We start from the raw sequence: 19,696 nt of genomic DNA, 5'->3' as shown, positions 1-19,696 counted from the left end.
TTTCAAATCAGATATGTGAGCTGTTATTGCCATGGCGCTACCTAATATGCATTGTCTAGCTTAAATGAGTATCAGAATTGCAAGTCTGATTCTTTTTTCTTTTATTTTAATTGGATAACTTATTGTATATAATCAGAATGATTATTCAGTTTATTAGTCTAATAGTTTATACTAGTATGTAATCACATGTTCTGCATGTGTATGAAAAATTTAATTGTAAAAAAAAAAGTTATCTGCAGAAGTAATAGATTCAGTGGGTAGTTATTGCAGAGAGAAAACAGTGGGAGAGAAAAGTGGAGGTTGGGGAATCATTTCTTTTTAATTTTCTGAATAAAAATCTATTTTATAATTGTCCTATTTACCCTTGTAATTTAATTTATTCTTAAAGTTTTTTAATATTTCAGGGTTAAACCTGTCAAAATTTTCAGTTTTGGCTAACAAAGCCTCTTCTCTTAATAATAGTATAGATATGAATTTTTGGCTCAAATGACTCTTGTCATCTTCAACTTATTATCATCTTCAACTTGTTTCAGGTGATGCTTTTATCAGGGTATTCTGTGAGCAAGCTTTTGAATCTACCATCGCATTATGCAGCTAGTTTGATATTGGTTGCGTGCTGCGCGGTGGTATGTCTTCATATGATATAGACGTTTGTATTTATATCCTTCACTTCATCATCTTTCACTCTGAAATTAATTTTTTTATTTGTTGACTTCATGCAAGAACAACAAGTAACATTGTCACTTATATCGCACGGTATATATACTCTCTTCTTATTTAGTTATTTGTGTCAAAAGGTCTGGTTTTATTTTCTGTTGCTGAAAGTGCCAGTTTTCTGTCAATACTTTCTTAGGTCCAAATTGTCTATTTCAAAAATTATTTCTGTGTAAGTAGCATGTGGTACTCATCGCACTCCTCCATGTTGCGAGCAATAAAGTTTAGGCAAGTTCAATAAGTATAGTTATCTTCCTAGATAACTATACATAGATCTATGTATTTCAGCAATGAAATTTTTAGCACTTATCATTCTTAAGGTCAATGTGTGCTGCTACGGTTGTTCTAGTTCAGAAATTGGGTTAATTGTGAGAGTTGACGATACGAGCACGTACCACAAAGTTATTTTCACTTTGGATAGTTAGTGTTGTGAAAGCCTTGATCATTGCGGAATGATTTATTGTTTGATTTCCAAATACTATAGGGATATGCAGCTCGGGAGTTTGCCAAGTAGGGGGTTAAGCCAGGCGAACTAGCAGTAATTTCCAAAGAGGCGGTATGGTAAATTTCACTTTGTTTATATCTAGTTGATTGTGGATTTTGAGATATTTTATTCCATTAGTTGTCATTTTTTTGAAGAGTACATCAGAAAATAGTTTATATGCATGATGACTGCCCACTTTTTACATTATTGAAGATATAACTTTCATCATTCATGTGGATGTCGTGCTTACTGATTGTACTTTCTGTACAGAGTGGTTTATGCATGCTTGACTTTCCTTGCATGCAGGTTGTTGAGGATGATGATGAAACTGATATTGTCAGTTGCCGCAGATTAAAAGTAGAGAATGTAAAAGCAATATCCCCTATCTTGTTAGAGGTAAGGCCATGCTTTACAGGAATTAGACTGAATTTTTTATGGTACTGTGAGTTTACATTATGACTAGTAGATAACATGTCAACTGCGTTTTTGATAAAAACCAGTTTAGCTTCCTTGGTAAAGATTTAATCAGATATAAAAATGCTATTGAAGTTGATCTTCCTGTTTATGAGGCAATTGTAATATTTCAGGCTGGTGAGCAGATGGTTTTCTAATTTTACGATATTTCATTTTCTGTGGTGATTAATTGAAACCTTGATGCAAATTTATGAAAACTTTTTTTTTTGTTTCAGGTAACTATAGCAGTGACGAACTATTTGACAAGTTGGACACCCGTAAATTGAATGCACATTTAAAGGCACTGATATCTGGCCTTACAGCGGAAGTATTGCATGCAGCCGTGCATACAATGTGTCTATCACATTGGAATAATACGTTAGTGACTTAGTGCTGCCATCACTGATTTTGAACCTTGCATGTTTGGCTGTGCTTAATTAATATCAGCTGTTATATGTTGGTTAATTTTTTTTTGTCACATATCTTTGCTCTTCCAATATATAGTCTTAAATCGTATGTCATCATCCCCCTGTTGTAGCGATTCTTACTTTCTTGTTTCCTTCGTACTTTTGACAGTTGAACAAGAAAACTATCGAGGGTGATATATTAGCAACCAAGGAGGTGAAAGACAGTCAATTAAGAATTTTAAATGAGCTAGTCATACACTAAACAATGATATCTGTTACTTGATGGCATCTATAATTGTTGGTATTCTCTTTGCAGGTTGAAATGGTTTGTAGTCATCAGCGTGATATCGAAGAGCCTCATAGTGCACAAATGTCTAGGATAATGGAGAAGATTGGTGAGCTCTTCCTGAGTTCAGATTGGTGAGCTTCAGGTAATAGAGCTATCTGCTTGACTTCCTGAGTTCTTTATGCTTGAAACATCTCGACATAGAAAAAAATATATAACCTCTTTTGTATGCTATTATATGTAAGGTAGGGGATTGCTTAGCTCTGTGACTTTTAACACCTTTCTTAATTACATTTCAGGTTGATATCATCTCTAAGGGCATCTCCAACAATGTAGTCAAAAGCCAAAATGACTAAGGGGTTTTTTTTTGCACCATCTCCAACCCAAATCAAAAGGGTGTCAAAATGGCTTTTGAGCCATACCTTGAGTCAAAATGACTAAGGAATGAAGGTAGAAAGCCAAAATGACTTAGGGGAAAAAGGATGGGCCCCACCTTCCACTATTCAAAATGAGCGGCTCTGATTCACTCTTCATGAATTCGATTCAAAATGGAAGGCCTAGATTAATTGATACAAAAAATTAAAAAATAAATATATAATTACTTAATTTCTAATCTGACAGTCAGAAAAATGCGATTAATTAAATTCAACGGCTAATAATAGAGTAATGTAGTTTTAAACGAGAAAAACTTAAAAAAATAAAATAAAAATTTCTAAAAAAAATTTAAACGACGATATATTATATAAGATTATTATGTATGATATATAAATTCATTTTGTAGTTAAATAATTATCTAAAATAATTAAAATTATGAAATGACTATGACTTTTGACTAAAAGGGGTTGGAGATGTAAAATATGAATGAATAGTAATGACACTAGGGGGTGTCAAATTTTCCAAATGACTTTGACTCTTGACTAAAGGGTTGGAGATGCCCTAATCATAAGCGCAATATCACAGGATCCTATAGTGCACAATTTGATAGCTTAATGGAGAAGATCGGTGAGCTTCAGGTATGACCTTAATTATCTGGGACTTATTGGCATCCTTAGGATCTCATGATTAAAAATGGTAATTAAGGTAATGGAAGAGGGAATAAAAAGAGTAACATCTTCGAATATTTTAATATTCAGATTAATATGGGAGATCTTAGATAGTCCATGACATGTAACACCTTTACCAATCTGATTATCTGACTTGTACCTCTCATTGTCTTATTAAAACCAATAGTATTACCAATAGATATACATGCTTCAATTGTTCGAATCAAAACATGTGGTCTATACAAAAATTATTGATGGTGATTGTTATAAGACTTAGCAATCTACTGAATGAGCTGGTGCGAGCAAGTTAACTTGACCGTTTGGTATTGAACTATTGTCACAGGTATTTCCAAAGTCCCTCTTGAGAAAGTTTGCTTGGGCAATGGATGTTGGCCCTGACTTCAGATTCTGATCTTTGGAGATGCTCTGTGCTCTGAGCACCTCTGGTTAGTATCCTTTCATGGCTTCCGAAGAGACAAGCAATTAATGTCATTTTGAATGCATGGCCACAAGAAACTAATGTAAATATTTATTATAATCTGCATGGTTGCAGACTTGCAGATATATGGGTACAAAATGGCACTGTGGGCAGAGCATTTAGGACTTGTTGAAGAATGTCTCAATCAGCCAGAGTCTTGAATGTGTTCAAAGGGTAAGGTCATTAGGTGAGCAGAAATGGAGTCAATACTAGAGCTTCTGCAGGGTCCTTGTCCATTATGTGTAGGATCGATGACTTAAGAGATCGAAAGACTGCTTATCATCTTTGCCTACAAGAGAGCTTCTGCCAGAACAAATGAAGGTGCATTAAAGGAAAGCAGCAGTAATCTATGTAGTTTAGGTCTTCTTAGTTAGTGTACATACATGTACATTTGCAAGCATAATTAGCTATAAATGGGCCATGCTCGTTGTACCGCCAAAGGTACTAATTCCAACCAAAGGAATGACAGGCAGACGTGCCGCCAGGCGGGCTACAACCTCAGCGTCGGACCACCTACAGATCGCCGCCGACGCGCCGCCACGAGCTGTGTCAAGATAGCATCAGAAGCTTCTGAAACTGGGAACTGAAGCATATCAGTCCCACATCGAAAACAAAGACAAGATCGGTCTTTTCCTCACCTATAAAAGGTTCTCTCCTCTCTCCTCATTAATTACGCATTCAATACTTTCCTACTGTTACTTTGTCAACATAAATACATTGACTAACTTAGGCATCGGAGAGTTGAAGACCGCCCGGCGCGGTCTCCCTCTGACGCCCATTGTATTTTACTTAACAGGTAACGGGAACTACAACAACAACACTAGTATCGATCCGCCCACCGGATCAGCGTTAACTAAGATCTAGCTACCGCTAGACTTTTAGACATCAACATTGGCGCCGTCTGTGGGAACCCTTGAACTAAAGGTCATCCCACTACAATCACCATGACTAACGACAGTGGGGGAAACGCTGAAGAGCAGACAGAACTCCCCGCCATCCCCCAACCCTCCGACCCCGCGATCGGCGTTAACCGCGCACTATTCACAACCCCGGCCAACCCCGGCGGTGAGGCAAATCCAGGCAGCAGCCGCCCGTCAGGCCAGGATCTCGTCACCATGTATGAGATAGCACTGGCGGATCTTCATAAGGCAAACAGAGAACGTGAGGCGGAGCGTAAGGAGAAGGCCGAAGCCCAAAAACAGGTGGCTGCGCTCATGACACGTTTTGAGGAACTAAAAAACACTTTGGCGGCCACCGACCGCCCGGCACAGAGCGAGCAGTCACGCAGCACCAGGCGTAGTCGACCCAGCGCCGGCACAATGGTGCCAGGGCCGGTCGTACAAATGCATGTACCGCTGAACCCACCTGGGTTGTCGGGAATGGGACCGCCGCCCATACCCCAACTAATGTTAGAACAGGTGGCGGAATCACTTCCGCACACCAACCGCTCGAATGCCCGGGCAAGGACTGAGGGCGATCCTCCCATACCTAGGCGCAAGCCAACTCGGCAGGTCAGTCAGGCCGATTCCGCCGGCGATGCAACCGCCCAACTATTGGAAAGGATGCACCAACTGGAGCAGAGGTTGATCCGGGCGGAGACGGGCGTCCCGACGTCAACTCGGAACCCACTATTCACTTCCAGACCCGGCCCCTTTTCCGCCGCGATCCTGCAGGCTGTCAGACCAACATATGCAAAAACCCCAAAGATGTCGCAATATGGCGGAATGACCGATCCCTTTGTTCACATGGACACCTTCAAGAAGGTCACCAACAACAAGGGGTTCGACGACGCCACCTTATGCCATTTGTTCAGCGAAACGTTGGACGGCGAGGCAATGAACTGGTTTTTTGAATGTCCGCCAGGATCGGTCGGCTCATTCCATGCACTGTCGCATGCTTTCCTCTCCCGCTTCATCTTATTGTCCGCCGGACATCACAACACAAGTCAGCTGTTCGGCGTTAAGCAGGGGGAGGACGAATCATTGAAGGCCTTCGTCACAAGGTGGCGGGCGGCAGCATCTCAGTGCCGCGACCTAGACAAAACTATGGCATCGGCGGCCTTCAGGAAGGGACTCCTCAAGGGACCGTTCCTCTATCACCTCAATTACAACCATCCCAATGCAACGTACGACCACTTCATGAGTGAGGCGGTCATTCACGCCCAGGCGGAATTCATCACATATGGAGAGACCCCACCGCCAGCAACGCCAGCAAGGTCAGCACAACCATCTTCCAGTCACCAGGAAACCGCTGACAAGCCCCCCTCAGCACCGCCAACTGACAAGAAAAGAGAGTGGCAGCAGGGCCACCACCAAACCAAGCGGCAGAAGGGGCAGCATTTTTACAAGGGAAACCGCCCAACTCATGGGGATAACAACAACAAGCAGACGGAGTCCTCACAGCGGTATGCAGTTTTCACGGTCCTAACGGCCTCATATGAAGATATCTATAATCAGTGCAAGGATCAGATCCCACCGCCACCCCCTCCAAAGTACCCAAAAACAGGCAAACCCAAGAACACTGGCAAGTGGTGCAAATACCACGCGGACAGCGGCCACAATACAAACAGCTGCAATGCTCTCAAAACAGCCATTGAGACTTTGTACCGTGACGGCAAGTTGGAGCAGTTCAAGGTGCGCCAACCACCACCAGTGATTGCCAACGTTGAAACCTTGGGCCGCATCAACACCATCGATGGCGGTGCTCCAATCACCAACATGTCTCACAGGGCAAGAAAGCGCTATGAACGCGCTAACCACCCAAAGGAAGTTTGCAACATCCGCTATGAAAGATCCGCCAAACTCCCGAGATCAGGTTGGGAACCTATCACCTTTTCAGAGGAGGAGGAGCGCGGAGTACATTTACCCCATGACGACCCATTCTTAGTCGATGCCATTCTTGGCAAATTCTCGGTGGGGAGAATCTTGGTAGATAGCGGGTCCGCTGTCAACGTCATCTTCAGCGGTTGCTACGACCATCTCAAGCGGAACAAGAAACTACTCCAAGATCATGAGCCACTGCTCAGCTTCTCCGGAGACATCACACAACCGCTAGGGTCGGATTACATGAGACTAGTTATTGGCACTAGTCCCTGTATGGCGGAGGTGCACACGGAGTTCATCATTGTCGACTGTTCCAGTTCGTACAACGCCATCATTGGTCGACCAGCGCTTAATAAGCTCAAGTGCATTATTGCCGGGTACATGCTTCTCATGAAGTTCCCCACACCCAACGGCACAGGTTGTGTAAGAGGAAGCCAACAGTTGGCACGAGAATGTTATTCAACGACTATAGCACGGTCAACGCGCCGCCATGAAATCCTGACAGTAGGCAATGACCCACCACCACCTAATATCTTTGAGGATCCTAGAGATGAAGAGAAGAAATATGTAAAGAAGGAGCCGGTCAACCCGGACACATCGCTGAAGGTTGTCTGCATCTCAGACGAGCATCCTGAGAGGACAGTCCGCATAGGTGCCCAACTAGATCCAGAAGTGGAGGCAGAGCTCACTCAATTCCTACGTAATAACGCCGCCGTCTTTGCATGGTCCTATGCGGACATGCCAGGCATCTCTACTGAAGTAATCACTCATAAGCTGACCATCAAACCTTCCTTTTATCCCATCAAGCAGAAGCGGAGGGCTTTTGATGAGGAAAAGTACCAGGCAATTGGACAGGAGGTCGCCAAACTACGGGACATTGGATTCATCCGCCAAGTCATCTACCCTCAGTGGATCTCAAATCTGGTAATGGTAAAAAAGCCCAGCGGCAAGTGGCGGATGTGCGTCGACTTCAAAAATCTCAACAAAGCATGCCCGAAGGATAGTTTCCCGCTACCTCGTATCGATCAGTTGGTCGATGCAACTGCCAGACACGAACTCCTCAGCATGATGGATGCCTTCTCCGGATACAATCAGATCAAGATGCACCCCAGCGATCAAGAATGCACCACCTTCACCACCGACAAAGGCCTCTACTGCTACAATGTCATGCCTTTCGGTCTGAAGAACGCCGGCGCAACTTACCAGCGGTTGATGAATGCCATGTTCGCTGAGCATCTGGGAAAAATCATCGAGGTCTATGTGGACGACATGCTAGTTAAGAGCATAAAGGCCAGTGGACGTGTTGACAGGACCCGACCCAGGAATCACCCCACTTACCTGGATACGAGCCTGCGGGGCCCACTTTAAGCGAAATCCTACCGAAAATTCGGCAGAACCTCCCCTAAAAATGGGCTACCCAAAATTCCACAAACCTGGACAAGATTTCAACTATATCTTCTACTCAACCTACAATATCAAATTTACAATCCATGCACATATATTACATCCGAAAAGCTCAAATCCCAACATAATCCTCCGTAAGCAACAACAACCCATAATACAACATCCATCAAACTTCAAGAAAATGTTTATCAGAGCAACACTAAACTAAGCCGATATCATACAAGGTAGGTTAAGTAATAACCTACGGGCAAAAACGGAAGCGCTGATTTCCAAGTCCTTGAGCCTGGACGCAATCTCGGCTAATCTGAAATCTGGGCATTTGAAAACGAAGGGCCCAGGGGAAAAACATATAAAATCCATTAGAGTGAGTTGACAAAACCGAAACGAGAATCAAAACAATTTATGGTATGCTTCCCCATTTCTCTTTTTAACAAAACCATCATGCAGCCAAATCCTATGAAGTTCCAACTCAAATCCTTTTCCATGAAACTCATTTGATGACTAGGAAGGACTGCTTCCTAGGCATCTCATGTCATCGGGGAGGGACTGCCACCCGATGACGCATCGGAAGGGACTGCCAACCGGATAGGAGGAGGTGATTAGTTGGGACTGCCAACTAGCCACAGGTAGTAGACGGGACTGCCGACTAACTACTTCAAGTCATCTGGAAGGGACTGCCAACCAGGTGCGTCGGATGGGACTGCCAACCGAGCTGTAGTCTGGACGGGACTGCCGACCAGACTATTACTTAGAAGGGACTGCCAACTAGGTAAGATACGCATGCGCCAAAACTGGCCTCCTTGTCAACTGTTTCCTTTTTGATCCTTTTCTTTCCATAGAGTCACAATTTCTCACATAACAATCCATTTCAAAATTTTATACCATGCTGCATGCATTATTTAAATAAAATAAAGGTCCACTCACAAGTGAATCCCGCAGCTAACCCTGCTGCCTGTCTGTGTCCTCCTCGCTCGAGGGCTCAATATGTCCTGTCACAATAAAATAGGATATAATTAACCATATAATGAGATACTCTCAAAAACAACTCATTCCCCTCGGAATAAGCATCCGTTAATCACAAATTGTCATAAAACTCCCTCACTTAAACTTGGGATTAAATTCTATAATTCCTTAAAATCTCAAAGCCCTTTAATTCAAACTATTCAACTGATTTTTAATTCGATTTCTCAATCGTTCAAGGACCTCACTTAATTTAAATCTTCACAAGAACCTTTCGATAACTAAACAAATTTTAATTCACTTCCTTCAACAAAATTTTCCACCAAATTATAATATAAATCCTTTCCAAAAATTTCCAAATTCATTCTTAACCTTCCTTATTTCCACTCACAATTCCATCTCTAAATTTCAACTCCTCTCTAAATTCTCTTTTCCAAAACACAATCTCCACTCCAAACTCCTCCACAAAATAGAACAATTCCACATTCTTTCTTAATTTTTCTCTCCTTTGCAAAATCACAATTTCAACTCTAACAATCTCAAATTCTCTCTACTTCCTAACAAATAATTCATAATAGTCCTTTAATAAGAGAATTCACCCAACATTACCAACATGACAAATCCAACAACCATGTTCAACAATCCAAATCCAACAAAACCTCAATATCCAACAATTTCAAATTTAACACAAACTCAAAGATTAAATTCAATTCCAATCAACCTATTTATTCCAAAATCAACTTCATAACCCACACAACTATCTCTAAACCTGCAACAACAACCAAATTCAAGTAGGAATATCCAGAAAAATCAAACAAGAACCCAAGAATTCGAGAGTTACTGTTCACGGTACTGTTCACAGTCTCAAACACCTTCAAATCTTCCTCCACCGATCAAAACGAGCTGCAACAAGGTTAGGAATACGTTCAGTACTTCCCCAACAACCAAAACCCAAAGAAATTCGACCGGAAATCGCCGGAAAACTGAGATCAAAGCAAAAATCCATTTTTTTCCATTTCTGCAATTCTCCTCATATCTCCAAAACCAAAACTACCCAAGGTGAAATACTTACATAACTAGAAGGAGAAGGAAGAGAGGATCACGCCGTGCCCAACGATGCGTTCTGGGGTGGCCGGACGGCGACGAATTCGCCGGAGGAGTGCGACGGCGAAAAGAAAAGAAAAAAGGGGGAGGGGGTGACTCGGGTTCTACCCGTGCTCTCTCTCTTTTTTTTTTTGGATTCTTTCCCTTTTCTCTCTCTTCCATCTGTTTTAATAAGCCCTCATTCTACAAATAGAATCTCACATACAAAAAGCCATGCCAAAAATAGAAATTTCTATTTTTGGTCATAACTTTTCCGATATAAATCCAATTTAAACAAACTACGTGTCCACGAACTCGATTTTGCGTATTCTACGACAATCTCAAATAAATTTCCTAATTTACCGGACTAAAGAAAAAGTCACTCCTCGGTCAACCACGGTAAAAAGTAATTAATAGGTACGGGGCATTACACATGTGGCAAACCTCAGGATCATAGTAACCATCCTCCTGGCCTATGGTATGCGCCTCAACCCAGAAAAATGTTTCTTTGCAGTCACCGCTAGCAAATTTCTGGGTTACATCGTCAGCGAGCGAGGTATCGAGGCTAACCCAGATAAGGTACAGGCCATCCTCAACCTGTCGGACCCCAAGTATAAGGTGGACGTCCAGTGCCTCCAGGGCAAGTTAACCGCCCTTTCTCGATTCATCTCTCGACTTACTGACAAATGCGCCCCATTCTTCAAACTCCTCAAAACAACTCACAAGAAGGTCATTGACTGGAACCCAGAATGTCAGGCGGCGTTCCAGGGCCTAAAAGAATATCTGGCGGCAGTCCCTCTCTTTTCTGTCCCTGTCCAAGGAGAGACACTATTCATATATCTGGCGGTCTCGGCAACGGCAATAAGTTGCGCCATTGTTCGGCGGGAAGGCCGGCAGAGGTATGAACGGAGCAGAAACAAGGTATTCACCGTTGGAACAGCTGGCCCTCGCACTTATCATTGCCGCCAGACGCCTCCGGCAATATTTCCAGGCTCACACGATCCATGTGTTAACCAACCAACCGCTGAGGCAGGTGATGCAGAACCCTGAGCACTCGGGGCGCCTCAGTAAGTGGGTGATTGAGCTCAGCGAACTTGACATCGAGTACAAGCCAAGAACCGCCATGAAGGGCCAGGCAGTAGCGGACTTCATCGCTGAACTTACTGAGCGTCAGCTGGAACATGGTACTCAAACCAAGTCTGGAGCAGAAATAGTCAGCAGTGCAGAGGGAACCCCCCCACAGTCCGATTGGAACCTACACGTGGACGGCTCCGCCTGTGCCAAGGCCAGTGGCGCCGGAGTCATCTTAACCGGACCCGGGGGACTGAACGCAGAATACGCGTTGAAATTCAACTTCAAAGCTTCAAACAATATGGCGGAGTACGAGGCGCTAATCGCCGGTCTACTTCTCGCCATTGACTCAGGAGCTGACAACGTCAACATATTCAGCGACTCCCAACTAGTCGTCAACCAGGTCAACGACAGCTTCCAGGCCAAGGACCAGCAGCTAGCGGCATATTTGGGATACGTCAAAACGTTGCTAAAAAAGTTCAAATTTCACACAATCACACAAATCCCCAGGGAAAAGAATGCCAAGGCCGATTCACTGGCGAGACTGGCAACCGCCCAACCACATCAGAGTCCGACGGACACAAGGGTGGAGTATATCGACAAGCCGAGCATCACAAAGACCCTGGCAGAAATCTTCAACGTTCAGGTCAACCCCAGCTGGATGGACGAGATCATTACATATAAGCGCAACGGAACGTTGCCAGAAGATAAGGTCCAGGCAAGACAGCTCCAGCGAAGAGCAACCCGCTACAACATCCAGCACGGCAAGCTCTACCGCCAGGGATTCACCCATCCTAACCTCCGCTGTCTAACCCCAGAGGAAGGAAGGGTTGTCCTGGCAGAAATCCATGGCGGGGAATGCGGAAACCACTCGGGCGCCAGATCCCTGGCCAACCGCACAATGCGACAAGGCTACTTCTGGCCCACACTTGGCGATGACGCCCGGCGGATTTCGAGGTCTTGCCACAAATGCCAACAGTTTGCAGATCTCCCACACGCACCAGCGGAACCACTGTCAATCATCGTGGGCCCATGGATTCATTCCACGTGGGGCCTTGACCTAATGGGAAAGTTCCAAACTGCCAAGGGTCAGTTCAAATATATCATTGTTGCCATTGATTACAACAGCAAGTGGATAGAGGCGGAGCCACTAACGGCAATAACTACCGCCAAGGTAATTCGCTTCCTTTGGAAGAATATCTACTGCCGCTACGGTGTCCCACACATAATCATTACAGACAACGGCACACAGTTCAACAATGACGAGCTCATCTCCTTCACCACCAACTTGGGCACTAAGCTGAGGTTTGCATCTGTCGCCCACCCCCAAACCAACGGCCAGGTCGAAGCGGCGAACAAGATAATAAAAAAGTTGTTAAAAAAGAAGCTCGACAACGCCAAGGGTTTATGGGCGGAAAAGCTCCCAGAGGTCCTGTGGGCCATCCGAACAACTCTAACCTCCGCCACTGGCGAAACTCCTTTTTGTATGATGTTCGGCACAGAGGCTGTCTTACCCATTGAAGTCACTCAACCTACCGCTAGAGTCGAAGGCTACTGCCCAGAGACCAACAGCGCCGGCGTCAACTTGGACAGGGACCTCCTAGAAGAGAAAAGACTCAAGGCCCATTTACACAATTTACAAAACAAACAACGGGTATCACGTTTCTACAACGCCAGAGTCAAGGCCCGGAACCTCCAGCTGGGGGACTCAGTCATGAAGGAAGTCATTCCACCACCGACAAAACTCCGCCCAACTTGGGAAGGCCCGTACAAAATTGTGGAAGTCGTTAGCCCAGGCACCTTCTACTTATTGGACAAGGACGGCGTCACATCGGCCCGCCCTTGGAATACTGAACACCTTCGGTATTACTACAAATAGTCAGACCGCTACCCAGGAGCATCTTGACTTAGCTAAATTTTTTGTTCAAATATTTAGCTAAGGGAAGCTACCCAATGGGTACTACCCCACTTTTGTACACTGATCAGTCAGCTATCAATGAAACGAGGAATTATTTAAACCATTGTTACCAAGTCTAGCACTGAGGGCAACTGGCAACGCCAGCAATCGTCGGCGGACCTCGTCCGCTACGAGGTGCACTTGGACCAATCCTAATTCCTTTAATGTTTCATTGATCGACAAAAGAAAAATATAACTCAAAAACACTACACACACATCATGACAAACCAAGTCAGAAATTTATTTTACTCCCCAAAATTCTTTACAAACTGATATGCCTCGGCGGCTACAAAAAAAAGGGAAAGCAGGAAAAACTATGGAGGTCTCAGCTAGCTTCAGCGGTTGGCTTCGACTTCCGCTGCTTCAACAGGCGGCGGCGCGACCGATCGGCTCGCTTGATCGGACCCTCGAGCTGTCGGACTGGGGGTCTCTATGGTACCATCCGCCCGGGTGTGTGCCTCCAGAAATCCGGCAAGTGACACCTCCGACGGGGTCTGCTGGGGAGTCTGCTGGGACCCTTCCGTCGGATGTGGGCCACTTTCCCCGCTGCCCGAGTGAGTACCTGCAGCTGGGGCAGGCACGACTTCTGTCTCCGGCGGGACACTTTCAGCCGGCGGTGCGTCAGGCTGTGAGGCTTTGACAAAGTCAATGGTGCCCTTCCGCTTCAACATATCTATATTGGCCCGGGCGCCAGCCTTCGCCGCCTCGGTCAGTGCGTTCTTAAGCTCTGCCGACTGCTTGAACGCTTCAACAGCGGCGGCCGCGGCGGTACTCCCTTCAGCTCTCAGGCGGGTAACCTCACCCCCCAGCCGCTTCATTTCGGCCATCCTGTCGGCGGACTCCCGCTGCACTATAATGAGTTTTTTATCCTTAGCGGCTATCCGCTCCTGCAGCAGATCCGCTCCTGCAGCAGAGCGATCTCCTGCTCTAACTTGGAGACGCGTTCATTCTGCTCCAAGTCACGCCTGATGGCCACATTGAGCTTGCCGCGGACGTCTGCATAGTCACATTCCGCCTTGGCCAGCCCCCGCTCGACCTCCGCCAGTCTCTCCTTTGCCTCCGCCAACTCCCTCTGGAGACCTCCGATTTCTTCCCTCAGCTCTCCCTCAATCCGGGGCTGCTTCGACGCCGCCACGAACATATCATGCAATCCCGCCGATATTTGACCAAACGCCGAGCTGAAGGGCGATTGGTCAATTGCCGTCGGGCGCGATATACCCGCCAGACCGCCGAACCCCAGCCGCTCGCATAGATGGAAGAGGAACTCCCGCTCCCCTTCTGTCATAAACGGTGCATACTCGGCGAACGAGTCTAGCTCATTGACGGCGGGCGCATCTCCCTCTCCCTCCACCGCCGCAGTCTTCGAAGCAGCCTGACGGGCCTTCTTCTGACGGCGGGCCCCGACCACCTCCACCTCATCTCCCTCTTCCGCGTCAGGAGACTCAGCCGTCCGGCGCTTTCTCTCCAGCGCCCTCTGGTTCCAAGCGGCGGTCCTCGTCACCCTCACTGGCGGTTCCTCCCTTGTCACAATGACATCTTCCGCCGGTTGAACCACCTTCTGAGGACCACGCCTGTGGGCAGGCATCCGCTCCTTCTGTGGCCCGGCCGCGGCGCTTCCCCTCTGATCCCCGCCGGCCGTCTGGGTCCCCACCTGCACTGTTGGCAGACCATCCTCACCAAGATGAGACTGGTGCGGCATCGGCATCTCCACCGGAACCTCGGACTGGCTAAGCGCCAACGTCTCGGGGTTCACCACCGTCTGCTGGGCGGCCAGCCCCTCGGCATACATGGCCTCCAAAAAATTGTCTATCTCCGCCCGGTCCATGGCCTTTTCAAACGCGTCGCGACTCGATTTGTTGCCCGACGGAGTTTCTAAAAAAAAAAAAAAAAAAAACAACGGCCACCAGTCAGTCGCAATTCAAATAATATTAAGAAACGATGTGGTGGAGGATCCTCACCGATAGAGCGTGTTAATCGCAGGTCGACCAGCAACTCCCAACCAGTCAGCAGGCGGAAATCAAGCAAGTTTCGGTTCCGCCAGCAACCTCTGATCCTCGCCACGCGGCACTCTTCTTCGCGCGTCAGCGTATACCGAAGTCCCGCTGCACAAAAAAAACACGTCGTTAGTAAGAATACAAGTTCAAGCACGTAAGCACGCCAAACATTTTCAGCGGACACCGGACACCAACCTCGAATAGGTTGGAACTCAGACTTAATCCTAAATGACGGCCCTTCTTCATTCGACCTGGCGTGGTACTCCCAACCGTCTGTAGCGACGCAGAAGGTCCCCCGCCAGTAGGACATGGAGTCCCTCAGATTCTCGATCAGCTTGGGCGCTCCCTGCCGGCGACTCAAGTTTACTTGCCCTTTGCAGCCTCGGCGCTTCACATATACTAACTCGTAGAAGTGAAGCACTTCCGCCACAGTAGGCCCCTCGCACCCGGATAACCGCCAAAGGGAGTTCATGGCCAACATCAACCGCCACATATTGGGGCAAATCTGACCAAACGCAAGGCCAAATTCGCACACCAGGATCTGGAGGTTGGGCACCAGCGGGAACGTCAGTCCTTGACGGAATATCGCCTCGTGAACGGCAGCAAATCCAGCTGGGAGAATCGAGGCCTTCTCATCAGCCGTTGGCGGGCGCAGCTTCACCGACCCCGGCAAGCGGAACGTCTGTTTCAGTCGGTTGACGGCAGCGGCGGTCATCCGCCCACCTGCCTCGTCGACGGCGGTGCCATCTGAGAGAAACCACGCCGATTCAGCATTTTGCCCCGCTACTTCCTCTTCGCCAGCGGAGCCGCTAGCAGCACTATTGCTTGCCAAGCGCTCGTCGCGCCTAGTTTTGGCAGCAGCGGCCTCACCCGCCCTTGAGCTCTCTGGACGCGAACCACGGCCCATTGCTACGTCCCAGAGGATGGTCTGAAGCGGCTCAACCTCTAGAGGTTCTGGCAGTGAGGTTCCTGCATGGGCAGACGGACGCAACGAATCAATAAAAATCCTATCCGCCGCGCTGAACGACACGTCAGACCCAGAATCCTCACTGCTCGAAATCTCTATGACGTTAGCCATCCCAAACCCTAAAACCCACATCAGTTAGCACAAACACAGATCTAGCCTATTCTCACATCAAATATAGCCAAAGGCATCAAGAACAAAACCCAGAAAACTCCAAAGTACAAACAAACGCACTCAACCCAGACTCGGCTATCCAAGTCCTTAACCACTAAACGCATTGGCTAACCATAATTCAACCCCCCATAAAAAACCCCATTTCACACCTCAGACCACACCCAGAAAAACAAACACAACAAAACCCAGAAATTAGCAGAAGCAAAAGGGCAGAGAAGGGAAATCCAGGTACCAACCTCAGTGGTAAAGTCTTCGGCACGGTGGCGAACGGCAGTCCTGGGAGGCTATTATCGTACTCTCTCCGGGAATCGTATACCTAAAACTTCGGTAAACTCTCTCTCCGGTCTCGGAAAAACAGGGCTCGCAGACGATAGCTAGGTTTTCAAATTTTCACAAAGTGTCAAATCTCCCAAGGTTCCCCCCCCCCCTTTTATGTCGGCATCAACGCATCCTAAGCCGTCCGCTCCATAACGACATCACGTACCAGCCGTACACGTGTCATCAGCCTCCACTCACTCTCCGGAGTACTCGAGGCGTTACCTCGGTTACGAAACCTACAGTTACTGTCATTAAAGGCTAGAAGACGGACAGGCTTAGGAGGCAAGCCTACGCACGCTAACCCGCTGTAGGTTCGACACGTGTTAACCACTGTAAGGACAACTTCGTAACTACCCCCCGCCACCGCCAGCGGAATTTCTCCCTTGTCATTTTCCAAGAGACGAAGTCTCCGCTGAGCGAAACCCCGCCAGCGGAATTTCTCCCTTGTCGTTTTCCAAGAGACGAAGTCTCCGCTGAGCGAAACCCCGCCAGCGGAACTTCTCCCTTGTCATTTTCTAAGAGACGAAGTCTCCGCTGAGCGAAACCCCGCCAGCGGAACTTCTCCCTTGTCGTTTTCCAAGAGACGAAGTCTCCGCTGAGCGAAATACCGCCAGCGGAACTTCTCCCTTGTCATTTTCCAAGAGACGAAGTCTCCGCTGAGCGAAACCCCGCCAGCGGAATTTCTCCCTTGTCATTTTCCAAGAGACGAAGTCTCCGCTGAGCGAAACCCCGCCAGCGGAATTTCTCCCTTGTCATTATCCAAGAGACGAAGTCATTTTCCAAGAGACGAAGTCTCCGCTGAGCGAAACCCCGCCAGCGGAACTTCTCCCTTGTCGTTTTCCAAGAGACGAAGTCTCCGCTGAGCGAAACCCCGCCAGCGGAACTTCTCCCTTGTCATTTTCCAAGAGACGAAATCTCCGCTGAGCGAAACCCCGCCAGCGGAATTTCTCCCTTGTCGTTTTCCAAGAGACGAAGTCTCCGCTGAGTGAAACCCCGCCAGCGGAACTTCTCCCTTGTCATTTTCCAAGAGACGAAGTCTCCGCTGAGCGAAACCCAGCCAGCGGAACTTCTTCCTTGTCATTTTCCAAGAGACGAAGTCCCCGCTGAGCAAAGCCCTGCCAGCAGAACTTCTCCTTTGCTATCCCGCAAGCGGGGTGTCTTTCGCTATACACCTCTGGCGGAACTCCCTTTTCATCTTGCAAAATACCGCCAGGCACGTCTACCGGACGCTGCTTCCTGCTGCATCCAGCTGGGGGATGTCCGCCAAACGGAAAATCCCGAGGCTACGCCTCACTGACAACGACCGCTACGCGATGTTACCGTCAGACCGTCCCTACGGGACACAGGGACTAGTCAAACAGTCTACGACGGCCCTGATCAGGCACGTTGACCCCCGTCATTTGGGTGCTAAACATTGGGCTCGCTACCCGACACCCTCTGCTCCGCGCAGCTCCCCTCATCAAACAATTTACCGACCATCCGGAGGTCTATCTTCGCCGGGGAGTGGGGGACTCCCTGGGGGGCCCAGCAGGGGCCCACCCGAAAGGGTATAAAGCGTTTGCTCAGTAAAACCAACGGTTGACAACGCACTGACGCTAATTATGCTCTTGCAAGTCTAGCGGAGGAAAACGCTTCAAACCGCCGGATAACTCCCCAACCAAGATTGCCCTCCTTGACTGGGGACTTGGGGGACTTGTACATACATGTACATTTGCAAGCATAATTAGCTATAAATGGGCCATGCTCGTTGTACCGCCAAAGGTACTAATTCCAACCAAAGGAATGACAGGCAGACGTGCCGCCAGGCGGGCTACAACCTTAGCGTCGGACCACCTACAGATCGCCGCCGACGCGCCGCCACGCGCTGTGTCAAGATGGCATCAGAAGCTTCTGAAACTGGGAACTGAAGCATATCAGTCCCACATCGAAAACAAAGACAAGATCGGTCTTTTCCTCACCTATAAAAGGTTCTCTCCTCTCTCCTCATTAATTACGCATTCAATACTTTCCTACTGTTACTTTGTCAACATAAATACATTGACTAACTTAGGCATCGGAGAGTTGAAGACCGCCCGGCGCGGTCTCCCTCTGACGCCCATTGTATTTTACTTGACAGGTAACGGGAACTACAACAACAACACTAGTATCGATCCGCCCACCGGATCAACGTTAACTAAGATCTAGCTACCGCTAGACTTTTAGACATTAACAGTTAGAACATTTTACAAGTACAGACTCAATCTCTGTTGTCATAGCTTGAATTATAAGGATTGTAGTACTGTTTCTATGGTCATAATTGAGCATTATTTCTGGAAAAACGTTTATATGGATTTCTTCTTGTTGTCCAAGTTTCATTCATACAACACAATACAAAACAATGTGTTGTATGACTGTAAAAGAGTTCAAAATTAAGGCTGTTCCCACAACAGTCATTGGTCATTAGCCAATTTGATTACGATATTCACACCACAGCTAAACAAATATAATTGTTGTGTGAACTAACAACCAACAACAAAAGAAAACAAAATTCTGTTATGTGAGATTCATAACACACAACAGAAATAAATCATCTTTGTTGTCTGAGTAAGCAACAGACGAGAGATCATTTAACTTTGGTTGTGTGTTACATATCTCAGATAACAAAGAATGAGTTATATCTGTTGTGTGTTATTAATCTCAGACAACAAAGAATGAGTTATATCTGTTGTGTGTTATATATCTCAGACAACAAAGAATGAGTAAAATCTGTTGTGTGTTATGAACCTCAGACAACAAAGAATAACTTATATCTGTTGTGTGTTATTGTAATACCCCGAAAAATCCAAATTAATTTCCGAGGACATTTTAGAATGATTTCGTAGTCATGGAAGGAAGTACGAAGCTTTGAGGAGTTGTGGATTTAGCTCGAACAATTTTATTTCGAAATCGTACGTCATTTAGGGGCGTCTCAAAAAGTGACTTTTTATACGTACCGAATTTGGGAAAATTTTCTTCATGAAAGTTGTAGAGCTCGTCGATACGATCGCGTGCATATGTGGAACGCAAAAATCGGAGCTCGTATAAATTAGTTATGATTTTTTTTTA

The sequence above is a fragment of the Rosa chinensis genome, chromosome 5 (genome assembly GCF_002994745.2).
Source record: "Rosa chinensis cultivar Old Blush chromosome 5, RchiOBHm-V2, whole genome shotgun sequence".
Taxonomy (NCBI): domain Eukaryota; kingdom Viridiplantae; phylum Streptophyta; class Magnoliopsida; order Rosales; family Rosaceae; genus Rosa; species Rosa chinensis.
The sequence above is the reverse complement of the archived record's forward strand: the minus strand, read 5'-3'. Positions refer to the sequence as shown.